The 15,769-nt window shown below is 45.6% G+C and overlaps 1 protein-coding gene across 1 annotated transcript in view; it reads right to left on the bottom strand.

Moving 5' to 3' along the window:
* crhr1 (corticotropin releasing hormone receptor 1) overlaps positions 1–15,769 on the bottom strand; it is a 283,958-nt gene that overhangs the window by 79,850 nt on the left and 188,339 nt on the right. The window lies entirely within an intron of this gene.

Genomic DNA, 15,769 nt, shown 5'->3' with positions numbered 1-15,769 from the left:
CAGAGTTGACAGCTTCTGTTTCTGTGAGTATCTGTAAAAATAACAACAGCTTCATCTTTCATACATTTGCATACATTTGTAGATTACCACTACCACGGTAAAGAATTTGTAATGAAAAACAGCATCCTGAAGACATTCAGTATAATTACAAATGTACAACAAACAACTGTAATGACTTACAAAAAATATATATATTGTTATTATATTCCATTACTCCTTTAATATATTTAACACATTATAAGTATAATAAAATTCTATATGAATATTTTACTTTTCTGCCATGCCATGGTTACTGTCAGTGTTACTACAGTAAAACCATGGTAAACGTTGGTGATTTGTAGATTGAAACGCCGGATCGTCAGAATACTGTCAATTACACTTGTTTAATTTTTTTTTTTTAATTGCCCTATATTGGCATTGTAAGCATATGATTTAAAAACATTTTTATATAAAATTATTAGTAAAACATTTTATACATCTTTATTTGACCTCAAAGTAGAGACCTGCACAGAAACAGAGTGCGGCGCGGGACAAAACTTGATGCGCGAGTGGGTAGAAACTCGTGTGTGTGCGGGATGCGGGAGAATAAAATGATTGGAGGGACTCCCGGAAAATAGAAATATATAAACATAAAATATCTAAAAACATACAAATTGTTATTCATCTATTACACAAAAGCAACACGAACAACTAATATAACTTCAAAATGATTAACAGGTGCAAGAATAGGAAGTTTCTGGAATGCAAGAATCCACTCACCGAAAGTTCTTGCGCACTGCTTAATATTGCGTGCGCACGAATCCACTCATTGCAACACACGAAGTGTAGACACTGTTAAATATTCATTGTGCAAATATTCATTGTGTTATAAGAGTTGTATGAGATCGCGATGAACTGAGATAGGCAGGGAGCATTGTTTGCTCGCATTCTGCCATGCATGCACACAGCAGCCCATGCTTGCTTTTCTGTTGAGAATAAGATCGATGTACTCAAAAAATATGTATAGGTAACCACAATGCAGGCTTTTGCAGGCGGGAGAGGGACAAAATTCCGTGCTGACTGAAAAATCTGTCACGCACAGGTCTCTATCTCTAAGCATTTCAGCTCCCGCGCCCCCCTCTGTGAACTCTGGCGCCTCGGTGTTTTTAAAGGGAAAGTAATCGAAATAATCGTCCTGGAAAAATTTGAACGATTATAGGTTCTGAATGTCGATTTCGATTACTTTTCGATTAATCGCCCAGCCCTATCCAGGGTCACATATTGTAGTGCACTACACTGGGAAGTAGTGAATAACATTAGCAAGTTTAAACTCTTATGTTGATGTTGTGTGCCGGAAAGCACTCAAATAAACCCAGAATATCCAAAATTGTTCACTTACTCACTAATCACTATTAAGTGAACAAAAATGGGTGAGTGATTTCAGATGTTGATGTATATCAAAATTTAATAAGTTAAAATGAATAAATAATTTAAAAAACATTATAACTATAAATACATATTGTGTCTGTTAGTTAATATTTTGGTTGATAACGATTATAACTTACAGCAAAATAAAAACAAGAATCAACAAATACAATAAAATGCATACAGTATTTAGCTTATTTTATCCCCAGTCAACCATTTCTGCATCCAAAAAACAGAGATGCCATGATCAGATCTATTTTCTAGAGACAATTTTGGTTGTGAGGTTGATTAACTGGCTCAGGTGTGTTCGATTAGAGTTCATTTTACAGGAAGATTAATCTCCAGGAGCATAATTGAATACAATAAAAAATGATGAGAAATCCTCTATTTTGTACACTACTGTTGTAATTTAGTGTGCAAGATGATGCCTTGAATAAGTATTTCATTGTCTATAATCAACTGTAATCAGTCTTTGTATATTTAAATTATATAGTAGCTATAGTAAATACAGAGTAAATTGGTAGATTTGAAATAAATAAATTAAAAATACAAAAGGAATTCATCCATGTAGTCAAACTGCAAATTCAAAGAAATACGAGACTGAGATTAAAAAATTTTTACAAAGAGGGTTTTGCACAAAATATACAATGCTTTGTTTGTATTCAGTTTTTGTTTTCCATTACAAGCATGAATGCCTGTTTCTGGACCATATTCGTTTGAATAAAGCATCAAACATATTATATCTAATAAACGTGGTAACACTTTATTTTAAGTACCAATTCTTACTAGTAACTACACTCTTAAAAATAAAGGTGCTTTGAAAGGTTCTTCAGAGCGATGCCATAGAAGAACCATATTTGGTTCCACAACGAACCATTCAATCAAAGGTTCTTTAAAGAACCATCTCTTTCTTACCTTTTTATAATCTGAAGAACCTTCTTTCGCCACAAAGAATATTTTGTGAAACAGAAGGTTCTTCAGATGTTTAAAGTTCTTTATGGAATCATTTAAGCAAAAAAGGTTCTTCTATGGCATTGTGAAGCACCTTTATTTTTAAGAGTGTAGTTGTTTATTAGCATGCATATTACTAGCATATGGGCTGTTTATTAGTATCTATAAAGCACATATTAATGCCTTATTCTGCATGAGTATATTTGAGATCCCTTAATCCTTACCTAGTCCATACCTAAACTTAATTACTACCTTACTAACTATTAATAAGCAGCAAATTAGTAGTTTGTTTAGGGAATAGGGAAAACTCTTGAATATGTGTTCCCTGTTCTAAAGTGTTACCATAAATGTTTAGTAAAATTAATTGAGGTAACAATTAAGATGCAAATACCAGTATAGCTTTTACAAATGAAGGTTTTAAACTGATATTGCTGTGATTAATGTTTTTATCAGCAGATGTGCAGCATTAAGCATCAAGATTGAGTGGGCTGTGTCGTTTCTGACCTATTAATTGAACTGTATAATAGACAACATCTGTGGTTTGTGCCACAGAAAACAGAGAGTTAACTAAAAACAGTGTACATTTGTGTAAAAAGTTTTCCCCTCTAAACTCAAGATGGTATTTTACTGTGCGCCATCTGACAAAGTCATTTTAACTAAACAAAAGATGATTGAAAAAATACTCCATTTTGGCTAACTATTTGAATAGCCTATTTCCTCTTTCCTACTATTTTCTTGTTTTCTAACTTCATTGAGACTTCTTAAATTTCTCACCACAAATGTTCCTAACAAACCACTACTAGATGCGGTTCACCTTAAATTTAGGCAAGGCCAGTTGCAGGGTTTAAAGCTCTTTACTGAATTTGATAGATAATTCAATGGTAAAGTCAATGGCAATGAATGCACATTCTTTTCATTACTGTTAAATAAAGCTGTTTCACCCCATGTGATCTTTACAAAGAAAGACTTACTAAATAAACAATTATATTCAATTAATTTAAAGCCTTCAATGTCATTCAATCCAGTGTACTGAAATTAATTATTAGTACACTTTTCAAAACTCATTTTTTTAGACAGTCTTTCAGTCAAAACCGACTATTGTACTTTTATTTATTAGTACTGTAGATGTTTTTCTCAAAAAAAAAAAAAAAAAAAATGGGGACACATACAGTAATGAGAACATTTACCGTAGTCATCGAACTGAATAATATTCCTTTACTCTTTTTATTTTTTTTCCCTCTCAAATCTTACAGCATATTTCCAGTTAACTTGGTACAATACACTTTCAAAATGTAGTTAACATTGAACTTTTCATTTGCACCTGTCCCATTTATTTAACTGTTCTTGTTGTCCTGAACATCTGTTCATCTAATAACCACAATATATGTTTACCATGTACATTTAGAGAGTTTTGTGTACTGTATGTAAGAACTGACTTTGTGAATGAACGACTTTGAGGGCAAAAGCCCATTAGAGAGGTCATGAAGATGGGCAAGTACATTTACAGTACTGACAGTATACTTTACTCAACTCACGGTGGTGACATTAGATATACAAACATTATGGATTTCATGTCAGTTTGTTTGGGTAACACAAGTGCATTTTGTAATGTGATGACTGTACATTGCAGTACTGTAGCATTTTTCATTGATTTGAAATATGGAGGTTGATTGTTTGCTATTGATTTAACTAATATCCACCTCTTTAATCTCTCTGACAAGCCTCATTTCAACAATGATTGGTTCATCTCTCTTGCATTCAATGCTGTTCTGTACTGACAAAATGCAAATGCTCAATAACACACTGGTGACTGGCAATTCTGTGATTAAAAACTTTTTCTTTTTTTTATTTCATTTAATATGTTTTGATGTGTTGGATATTTTACAAACAGACATCAAAACAAAAATCTTAAATTACATCAAAACACTTGTTGATTAACCAATAGGGCCATTTGGATTAAGTGACGTTTTTAAATTTGTATTGTGAAAGATAAAACGATCAGTTCAAACATCAAATAAAAAATACCAACATAAAAGCATGTACAAAAAAGACATAACAACGTAAGAACGCTTTGGCCATACCAGGCACAAAGTCTAGAAAAGAAGGATCCACTGAGAGGACATGAAGGTCCCCAACCCTCTTAAGGGAAGTAATAGCTAACAGAAAAGCAGTCTTAAGAGTGAGAAGACGATCAGATATATTTTCTAAAGGCTCGAATGGAGGCTTACAAAGAGCTTCTAGCACCACTGCCAGGTCCCAAGTAGGGACGCGAGAGCGTACTGGAGGAGGATGTGGAGGGGCGTGGTAAGCTGCTAGGGCCGCCGTGTAGACCTTCAGGGTGGAGTGGGTCAACCCGACAGAGAGGCGGGCCTGTAAGAACTCCAGCACTGTACCAACTGGGCAGTTAACTGGGTAAAACTGGCGGTCTCCGCACCAAGAAGTGAAGAGCCTCCATTTCAAGGCGTACAGTTTCCTCGTGGAGGGAGCTCTGGACTGGAGAATGGTCTCAACAACCTCAGCTGAGAGACCGGAAGCTATGAACTGTGCCCCCTTAGGGGCCACACCCACAGATTCCAAATCTCCGGGCGGGGGTGGACAAGAGTGCCCCCCGTCTGTGAGAGGAGATCCCTCCTGACAGGAATCTCCCAGGGGGAGCCATCTAGGAGGGAAATCAGGTCCGAGAACCAGACTCGGCCCGGCCAGTACGGGGCTACTAAGAGTAGTCAAACCCCATCACGGCGCACTCTCGCCAGAACTCCCGGGCAGAGCAATCAGGGGGAAAACGTACAGACGTAGCCTCAGCCACGTTTGAACCATGGCATCCAGCCCCAGGGGAGCTGGATGACTCAGAGAGTACCAGAGGGGACATTGCGCATTCTCTAGAGTCGCAAAGAGGTCCACCTGAGCCTGGCCAAACACTTTCCAGATCTGCTTCACCACCTCGGGGTGAAGCATCCATTCCCCGGGCCTCGGACCCTGCCTCGACAGGATGTCTGCTCTCACGTTGTGATGCCCAGGGATGTAAACTGCACAAGGATCTGGTGCCACACAAGGATCTGGTGCGCCAGCTTGTACAAGGGGCGTGAACGCAGAACTCCTTGGTGGTTGATATAAGAGACCACCGCTGTGTTGTCGGTGCGCACCAACACATGGCGGTCTCTTAGGTCTGGAAGAAAGTGTTTCAGAGCCTGAAACACGGCCAACATCTCCAGGCAATTGATGTGCCACCTGAGATGAAGACCCCTCCACAGACTGCTCCCCAACCAGTGAGGGACGCATCCGTCGCAAGCGTGATGCGGTGACACAGAGCTCCCAGCACCGGGCCCTGAGTCAGAAACCAAGGTTTCCTCCACATGTCTAAGGCACGAAAGCATCGCCGCGTGACCTTGATCATGCGAAGCGGGTTTCCCCTCGGGGAGAACCCCTTGGTTCTGAGCCACCACTGAAGGCGTCTCATGTACAGCAGGCCAAAAGGAATTACGCTGGACGCAGCTGCCATCAGACCCAGCAGTCTCTGGAACTGCTTTACAGTGAGTGACCGGCCCTCTTTCACTCTCGCGACCTCGCTGAGGATCGAATCAACATGAGCGGGAGACAAACGTGCTGTGACACGACCTGCTTGACCGTAAGCATACGGAATTTGAGGAGCATGACTGTACGGTTCAGCAAGCGTAGATCTAAAATGGGTCTGAGGCCCCCTTCCTTCTTGGGAACAATGAAGTGCCGGCTGTAGAACCCAGACTCTCGTTCGTGAGGAGGGACCACTTCGATGGCCTCCTTCCTCAGGAGAGTGTTTACTTCCTGTTCCATAACCAGAGCCTGCTCGGGGCCCACCAGAGTGGGAAAAACTCAGCTGAAGCTGGTAGGAGGAGTACCGAACTTAATACGATAACCCCTTTCTACAGGACGCAGGACCCATTGAGACACATTCGGCAGAAGTTTCCACGCTGCCAGAAAGTCTACTAAGGGAATCAGCCTCTCAAGGCTGACCTCTGGTGTTAGAGAGGCAGCTGGTATGGGGTCCTGAAGTGGCGGACTGGCAGGAAAACACCCAACCAGCTGTCGAAGGGACCTCCGTAGAGGTCGCAAGCTTCCCGGTACCGCTACGATAACGGGCAGTAGACGAGAAGTATGCTCGCCGGGACCGCTGCACCCTGAAGCACCAGGGGTGGCAGGGTTGGCGAGACGATCCCCTGAGGACACTGAGGAGAGACGGGCACCATATGATGAGGTGTTAACCGCTCTTCCCCAGAGGGGGCTGTCCTCATTGGCCCTGGGCCATGACCATCAGGGCCTTTTAGCAGAGCCCTTCTTAGCTTGCAAGACCACCCTCAGGTCAGTCTTGGGCTTAGAAGGGCCCGGCCCAGAGCGCCGCCTAGACCCACTATCTCTCCCAACGGGGGGCGATGCTCTGTTTCTGGGCCTCCCTGTATGAGGAGCTGGTATGCGGCTGGGGCTGCTGAGAACCAGCAGCCCCCTGAGCTGGAGCACGGCGAGGCAAGAACCGCTGAAACGCCGCCGCTTGACGACGTGCCTCCTGGTGTCTGTCGACGACCGAATCAATGGCGGCGCCGAACAGACCCGAAGGCACGAGCGGGGCATCCATAAGGAAGACCCTGTCCTTCTCTTTAATGCTGGTCAGGGTCAACCAAAGGTGTCTCTCCGCAGCCACCATGGCTGCCATAGACCTGCCGATGATGTGGGCGGTCTCCTTGGTGGCACGGAGAGACAGCGGTTCTGTGGAGCTCGGCAATATCTTCAGGCCGAGCCCCCTCGCCTTCATCCAGCTCTTTGAGCAGGTCAGCTTGGTACGCCTGTAACACCCCCATGGTGTGCAGACACGCACCAGCCTGACCTGCAGCCGCATACCCTTTGCCCACCAGAGCTGAAGTTGTTTTTAATGCTCTGGAGGGCAGCGCCGGAGCCTTCAAAGACGATGCCGCTTCGGGGGACAGATAGCTCGCAAGCGTCTGTTCCACCCGGGGCATCGCCTTATATGCATGCTCAGACAGCCCTGCCACATTAGCGTAGTGAACAGCGGAGGGGCTGTAGAGCCACGAAGAGTAAGGCTTTCCCCACGACCTCGACACCTCGGTGTGGAGGTCGGGGTAAAATGGAAGGCTTCGGTGCAGAGGTGGTGGCCGAGACCGCAGAAAGCGCTCATCCAACTTGCTTTTCTGCGGTTCGGCTTGTCTCTCGGCTGGCCTCTCAAGATTTAATGTGGCAACAGCGCGAGTGACCACCTCTAAAAGCTCCTCATACTGGGGTGATTGAGGGGGTGAATCCTCATCGGCGCCCTCTACATCCACCTCCTCGGAGGAAGATAAGAGGAGCGCCGCGCCCTCTCCCCGGGGGGAAGAAACCGCAGAGCGGGCTTCCGACCCCAGCGAGCGGGCGATGGACTGGTAGGTGAGGCAGAAGATAGGGACTCGCCCGTCTTCATACCCGCTACCAGATCCAATTGCGATCCCCACGAGTGCAATTGCCGCTCTGCCTTGGTGGAAGCGGGACCAGACCCGCGAAGAACACTAGTGAAGGCTCCCCTCTCGAAGAGAGCCTTCCGGGAGCGGAGCACACGCAAAGGGATGCGCTCACAATGCAAGCAACCAGCCCCCTTGAGGGCTGATGCTGCATGCTCTGCTCCCATACAGACAACACACAAGCCGTGTGTATCCTCACCCGTAATAAAACGAGGGGAATGAGGAACACATGGCCTGTGATGTTGCTGCTTATAACTTTCACCCTTAGAGACAGACATTGTACACAAGACAAACTGTTACTCTCTAAATAAAAGGGCATGCAATTGTGCATACAAAACGGAGAGTAACAGGACACAGAGCGCTTGCTGAATGGCAGAAAGCTAACGCTGTTCTCACCGAACGTGCTTTTAATCTTCCTGGTCGGTGACGTCATCACACCGGTGACGTCACGTGATTCCATTGGACGGATTATACACGTGATTCAGAGCGTGGTCACGCTGGGGGCGTTCTCAAAGCGTCTCGACGCAGCTCGATGTTCCTGGAAGGGAACCTAACTTTTTTCTGTCTATCATTTAAATACACATGTATTTTATTCCATTGGGAAATGAAAACCGTGAGAAAAGCCGAAATAAGTGCACATACTGTGCGCAGTGCACTGTGAATATTGTGTATGTTCATGATTTGCACTACACACAGCCTGAAGCTCTACAATATGCTATAGCCACGGGACTTGCAAAATCAATCGTGCTATCAGCTCCAGTGAATCTTACTACACTAATCAACTAACCCAGCATCTATGGGTGTAGGGCCTTTGCGTGAGAAAGTATATCAACCACAAATAAATAAAAAAATAGACATGCAATCCAAAGGCAGCAAGGATGTTCCAAACACCTGCTTTATTACACATTTCACTGTCTTTCTAAGCTTTGTTCCAGGTGCGGGAGAAAAGTGAATTATTATTAAGGATAAAACAGTGCAAACAATTCATTACTCATGAATTCTCTGGCCACTGGCCGCCCATCCGTATTCTCATATATGTCATCTTTAATAATGACTCTGGCACCAGACTTCATTCCCTCTATCTCCTACTCAGTTTTTCCTCCTCTTTAGATTCTATTTTCCTGTCTATTTTTGACATTTTTGCTAAACAAGTTACATGTGTTTTGAGGAATATGACTCTAGGTATATGATTCTCTCATTGAGGGCCTTGGCTCCATGAGAACAGTCAACACTTTCATCTCACAAAATATAAAATTAAATTAAGGATTTAAATTACATTCTTACATTCAAATTACATTTTAATTTTAGTCTAAGAAGCTTTAAACCATATCACCTACAATTTCTAACACTTGAAAGACTGGCAAAGGCTTGTGAATCTGTAGCCACAGGGTTTGTCTGACAGAGTCAGAAAGAAAGAAAAAAAGAAAGAAGGAAAATATGACAAAAAGAGGCAAAAACAAAAATGAAAGATGAAATGAAGAGGGGAAGGAAGGAAGGAAGGAAGGAAGGGTAAAAGAATGAAAAAGGAAGAAAGTAAAGACAAAAGAAAAAATAAAAGAAAGAAAGAAGGAAAAGAAGACAGAAAAGACAGACAAAATAACAAAAAATAAAGAAGTGAGTAAAGAGAGGACAAAAATAAACAAAAATGAAAAATAAAAGGAAGGAGGGAAGGAAGGAAAGGTAAAATAGTGAAAAGGGAAGAAAGCAAAGGCACAAAAGAACAAAAAACGTACAGGGACGAAAGAAAAAGACAAAAAACTAAAGAAAATAAACAAAAAATGAATGAAAGACATGGAAGAAAGAAAGAAAGAAAGAAAGAAAGAAAGAAAGAAATGAAGGAAACTAAAGAAAATACACAAAAATGAATGAAAGACAAGGAAGAAAGAAAGAAATAAAGAAAGAGAGAAAGAAAGAAAACAAGAAAGAAAGAAAGGATTGAAGGACACTAAAGAAAATACACAAAAATGAATGAAAGACAAGGAAGAAAGAAAGAAAGAAAGAAAGAAACACAAAAATGAATGAAAAACATGGAAGGAAGGAATAAAGAAAGAAAGAAAGAAAGAAAGAAAGACAAAAAGATGGACAAAATAAGAAAGAAAGAAAGAAAGAAAGAAAGAAAGAAAGAAAGACAAAAAGATGGACAAAATAAGAAAGAAAGAAAGAAAGAAAGAAAGAAAGAAGACAAAAAAGAAAATGAATGAGAATGAAGAATATTTAAAGGGAAAGAGGAATACAATGGGAAGTAGTATTGAAAGGAAGGGAGAAAGGAAGAATAGAAGGAAGGACAAAACATGTAAAGGAAAAAAGAGAAGACAAAATAAAGGAGAATGAAAGGAGAGCATGTGACAGTGTTTCATTTCATAAAACGACACCTCTGTCCACAGGGATCATTTATAACTTGTCTCTGAGGGATACTGAAACACTTTTGTCACAGCAGTGAGTCTCTCTCATTACTGCTACACACACTCACACTGGCAGAACAATTAGTGAGCTTGTTAGCAATGGTAAAACATAACTTGGTAGCATGCACCAGCTCAAAAACTGACCTACATGCAGCCAACACACACAGGCCAATTTGGCAGAGACGCACACACTCCCTCTCTCTGTCCCATCCACACGCAAACATGAATCTGAAAGCTTGTTATTTCACGAGTTCGCGCTTACATATAATTAGCCGGAGAATAGAAATGCATGTTTGGCGTGCTGTCCGGTGAAGGGCTCCGAGCTCGGGGATGGCCCGAACCCAGAGTACCCCCCAATAGGAGTAGTGAGAACTCGGAGTGAGGAGATGGGGTGGTGGAGGGTTACTGATAAACCATCAAGTGAATGGAGGTGAGTCAGCTGTATTTAACCTATGGCGCTGATTGACTTGAGTGGGCTCCTCTTGTGCTGTTTACGCTAAGTATCTGACGCGCTTCTCCCGAACTTTGTTAATGAAACATCATTTCACGAGTTCGCGCTTACATATAATTAGCCGGAGAATAGAAATGCATGTTTGGCGTGCTGTCCGGTGAAGGGCTCCGAGCTCGGGGATGGCCCGAACCCAGAGTACCCCCCAAAAAGCAAATAGATAGAAGGACAGCCGCCGGATTAAAGACACCCCCCAAAATAGGCACTAATGTGACGGGGGCTGATGATCGGGAAGTTGGCAGGTAGGCAGGCCAGAGTGCTCTGGTTTGAGGCTACAGTCAGGTAGGCCCTGCCGGCTGTTGATGTTGAAGTACGTGGTTTGGGGTCGGAAGGACTACTGAGATGATAGGCGGGAGATTATGGCACGCGGCGTTGGATAGATGAGTCTCGCTTGTGGGCGGCGAGTATGTAGGCCCGACCGGGAGGGCTCTCACCGGCGGGGAGGCAGAATGAAAAGCCCGCCTGGGAGGGCTCTCTTGGCAACGATGGGAGATCAAGACTCCTAGCGTTGCACCAGGCGGGGGGAAGGGAGAGTTTAGCCCCTGGGTGGGGGGGGATGAGAGAAAAACCTGCCTGGGAGGGCTCTCATGGCAATGATAGGAGATCAAGACTCCTAGCATTGCACCAGGCAGGGTGAAGGCGTAGCGTTTGGCCCGCCCGCTGGGTGGGAAGGGGAAAATGAACGAACCTGCCTGGGAGGGCTCTCATGGCAATGATAGGAGATCGACTCCTAGCATTGCACCAGGCAGGGGGAAGGTGTAATGTTTGGCCCGCCCGCTGGGTGGGAAGGGAAAAATGAACGAACCTGCCTGGGAGGGCTCTCATGGCAATGATAGGAGATCAAGACTCCTAGCATTGCACCAGGCGGGGGGAGGAGGCGTAGAGTTTGGCCCACCAGGCGGGAATGGAAAACTTGCCTGGAAGGGCTCTCGTGGCAATGATGGGAGATCACGGCTCTTAGCATTGCATCGGACAGAGGAAGGCATAGCGTTTGGCCCGCTGGGCGGGAGGCGGAAAGACAAGCCCGCCTGGGAGGGCTCTCATGGCAGCTATGGAGATTAAGACTCCTAGCGTTGCACCAGGCGGGGGGAGGAGGCATAGAGTCTGGCCGGCCGGGCGGGAAGGGAAAGTGAAAGAACCTGCCTGGGAGGGCTCTCATGGCAATAATGGGAGATCAAGACTCCTAGTGTTGCACCAGGCAGGGGAAGGTGTAGGGTTAGGCCCGCCGGGCCGGGAGGGAGAAAAGACCCGCCTGGGAGGGCTCTCATGGCAACGATGGGAGATCAAGACTCCTAGCATTGCACCAGGCGGGGGGGGGGGGGGGGGGATAGGGAGACCTGGAGTGGGAAGGTTACTTTGGATGGCTTATGGGCCGAAGAGGGTTTTGTGGGCTTCTTTGATATGTCACTGGCTAGTTCTGATTTAGCTCTGAAAGGCTTCTGATGTCCATCTTCCTAGGGTTTGGATCTGCTGTTTGGAGAGGCCTTTCTGGGCTGCTGATGTTGCTGCCCCGATGCGAAAAGAGTGGCTTGAGAAATTTCCTGCTGGGATGCCTGATGATTGCAGGACGGACTTGAGATGTTTTTTGGAACCAGAAGCTATTAGCAGGTCTTTTGGCTTTGTCTAAGAACAAGGGCTCGCGGGGGGATTTAGCCTGGGTATTTCTGAGGCAGAGAAACTGAAGGATGGACTGGTAGGGTTGGATTGGAGAAGGGAGGTTGAAGATGTAGATGAGGTGGCCTTTTTTGGCTTGGTCTGTCTTGCTTTGTTTAATTAGGAAGGAAATTGTACCGTTATCGAGTACTGTTAAATCTGAAATGGTGGGGTTGGTATTTGGATCAAATTTAGAAGAGATGGTGAGTTCCAAGCATCTGAGGAACCCGAAGAAGGCTAAAATGAACATGGCATCGACTGTCCGGGCAGTACTGAGAGGCTGGTAACTGGTGCGGAGTGTGTGTGAGAGGATGTCTAGCATTATGGGAAGTCTAGGGTAGGGCCGGGTGGGCCTGGATCGTTGAAACCCCTGATCAGTAGAGAGGTTTGTGAGTTATTTATTTCGGGAGAGGGTGCCCCGAACATCAGCTTGTGGAAAAATTGAATGCGCTCAGGTAGCCCTTGATGGGCCCGGCTTGGAGTCCCTTGATCCTGTCGAGAAAAGAGATGAATGAGGTGATTGAGAGTAGGGAAAAAATCCAGGAAGGGTGTGTTGTATGAGAGGTAGAAAGCTTTGAAGCATTTCCACGCAGTTATGTATGACTGGAGGGTTCATGGAGAGAATGCTTGGAGGATGGTGTTGAGGGACGCGTCGAGGAGGGGTTTCAGTGGGTGGTTTAGGGGAATCTTAATCCTGAATAATGAGGAACTGGAGTTGGGGATTGTTCCGCCTCTGGAGCCAGCATCCTGAATTTCTGCCAGTATCTGTGCTCGGATGCTGTGGGCCACTTGGGGAGGCTCTGAAGCTGTGGCATTTGATGGCATGGGCATTGGTGTTGCAGTGAAGAGCGAGTACTGTGGTTGGAGGAGTGAGCTGTAGGAGGCTGGTGGAGGGGCTGTGTGAGACAGCCAGTGCGACCAGGCGCTCGCTTGAGCTGCGAGCCCCGAGCTGACGGCAGAGGGAGGCGGGGCTGTGTGTGACAGCCAGTGCGGCCAGGTGCTCGCTTGAGCTGCGAGCCCCGAGCTGACGGCAGCGGGAGGCGGGGCTGTGTGTGACAGCCAGTGCGGCCAGGTGCTCGCTTGAGCTGGGAGATCCGAGCTGACGGCAGCGGGAGGCGGGGCTGTGTGAGGCGGCAAGTGCGGCCAAGCACTCACTTGAGCTGCGAGATCCGAGCTGACATGAGCTGGAGGCGGGGCTGTGTGTGACAGCCAGTGCGGCCAAGTGCTCGCTTGAGCTGCGAGATCCGAGCTGACGGCAGCGGGAGGCGGGGCTGTGTGAGGCGGCAAGTGCGGCCAAGCACTCGCTTGAGCTGCGAGATCCGAGCTGACATGAGCTGGAGGCGGGGCTGTGTGTGACAGCCAGTGTGGCCAGGTGCTCGCTTGAGCTGCGAGATCCGAGCTGACGGCAGCGGGAGGCGGGGCTGTGTGAGGCGGCCATTGTGGCCAAGCGCTCGCTTGAGCTTCGAGCCCCGAGCTGCCGGGGGCGGGCGGCGGAGCTGAGACTGGTGGCCAAGCGCTTGCTTGGGCTGCAAACTCCACGAGAAAGAAGTTGGTGGCCAGGGCTGCGATTGGCAGACGAAGCGGCCAAATGCTGGCTTGGGCTGCGGGCCCAGGCATTGCTTGAGGAGGAGCTGCGGTGGAGGGCTGGGCTGCGGCCATTGTTCTGTGTAGGGTTGTTTGATTCCGAAATTTTTGGAATCAATTTCGATTCCTGGTTCAGAATCGATTTCCTCACTGTTGTTTTCAATTCTTGCCATTTAAATTGGAGGAAGCTAATTTTGCAATGACTGCAGGATATTGAAGTCAAAGAAAGTAGCTTTCTCATAATATGAAGCTTCATTGTAAAAATATGAAAATGTACAATATTTTTGTAGCTCTGACAGATTTTAAATTGTAATTTGTCTGCATTGCCCATGGAATTAGTCATAACCCAGGGCTCAGCAGTGGACATGCATTTATTGCAATACTAAAACAAGTCATGAAGTGTCTAATGTCCACAGTTCAGCTGAATGATATTTACTTTAACAGTATGCGTCGCACAAAATTAGCAAACGATACAGTGAAACAAAATAAACAACTTTAACAACAACACTAATGTTAGAGCTTGTGGATTAGCTGTCAACCAGGTGCGCTCTAGAGACCACTGATTGGTGCTCTCTGCATTTTCTTTCAGAATTATCATTGGCTGATAAAGGTTAAAGATAGCATTTATATATATAGGGTGTAAATAAGATGACGTCATTCACGTCTATCCGTCGTGCAGCGCTCAAATTTGTGGACAACATGAGTGACTCCCATCGTAAAATAACTTATAGTTTTTTGGACTAGTTTATTCAAACGATCTAACAGAATTTTAATAATTATCAGTGAGCAAGAGCCGAATTAATGGGTGTTTCAGACGAGCTCTGTAATGATCGTTTCATTCAGTTTATTTTCATGAATCGCCGAAAACGTTCGGCAACATTTGATGACTAGCAGCTGAGATATGCAGCCTTCGTGGGATGCAGTCTTTCGTTTGACAGGCATCTGTATACATAGATATAAGTTGTTGAACGGAACACGGCTCTGAATAAGGAGTCAATTCCCCTTGATGGGATCGATTCCAAACTTTGGAATCGACTCTCAATTCCTAATGCTTCGGAATCGATTCTTTGGAATCGATTCTCAGCCCTGTGAGAGGCCTCGCACGGGAGAAAGACATTGGCGTCGGCGCGGCCGGAGGTTTGTGTTTCCTTTTGGTCGACTTTGGGGTTAGAGGGGGAGAGGTTAGTTAGTTGCAGATTATTGTACAAGTTAAATACTTCTGTTTTGTTTAACTTGCGTGAAGACTGGACATCGGATTTTGCCAGCGCTAGTTTCATACTCGCCATAGTCCGTTTCTCTATGGGCGGAATTGATTGCCTGACCGAGCGGATGATGCTGGGGAATCGGCTGGTGTTCTCGCCGATGGAGGCGAGGGCAGGCCGAGGCGTTGTGAGGCGGTCCGGGCCGAGCGGCGGCCGCGAGATGAGGCCTGGGGCTCAATTGAAACGAAATGCGGGGAAGACACGGTCCTGGAGCCGGCCGGAGGAGAGTCGGAATCGTCTTCTTTTGTGGCAGTTTGTCTTTGCGACGTAGTAGCGGACAGGCGAACCAGTTACTGATAAACCATCAAGTGAATGGAGGTGAGTCAGCTGTATTTAACCTATGGCGCTGATTGACTTGAGTGGGCTCCTCTTGTGCTGTTTACGCTAAGTATCTGACGCGCTTCTCCCGAACTTTGTTAATGAAACATCATGTAGCGTAGCTCTCAGCTGTCAGCTCGGTTATGAAATTCAAACTGCCGCTGTTCCTACCAAGCAGTGCCAGATATATACATTTATTCAACACAT

Source organism: Garra rufa, chromosome 1, assembly GCF_049309525.1.
Source record: "Garra rufa chromosome 1, GarRuf1.0, whole genome shotgun sequence".
NCBI classification, from domain to species: domain Eukaryota; kingdom Metazoa; phylum Chordata; class Actinopteri; order Cypriniformes; family Cyprinidae; genus Garra; species Garra rufa.
Note: the sequence above shows the minus strand (reverse complement) of the source record. Positions and strands in the feature narration are given on the sequence as shown.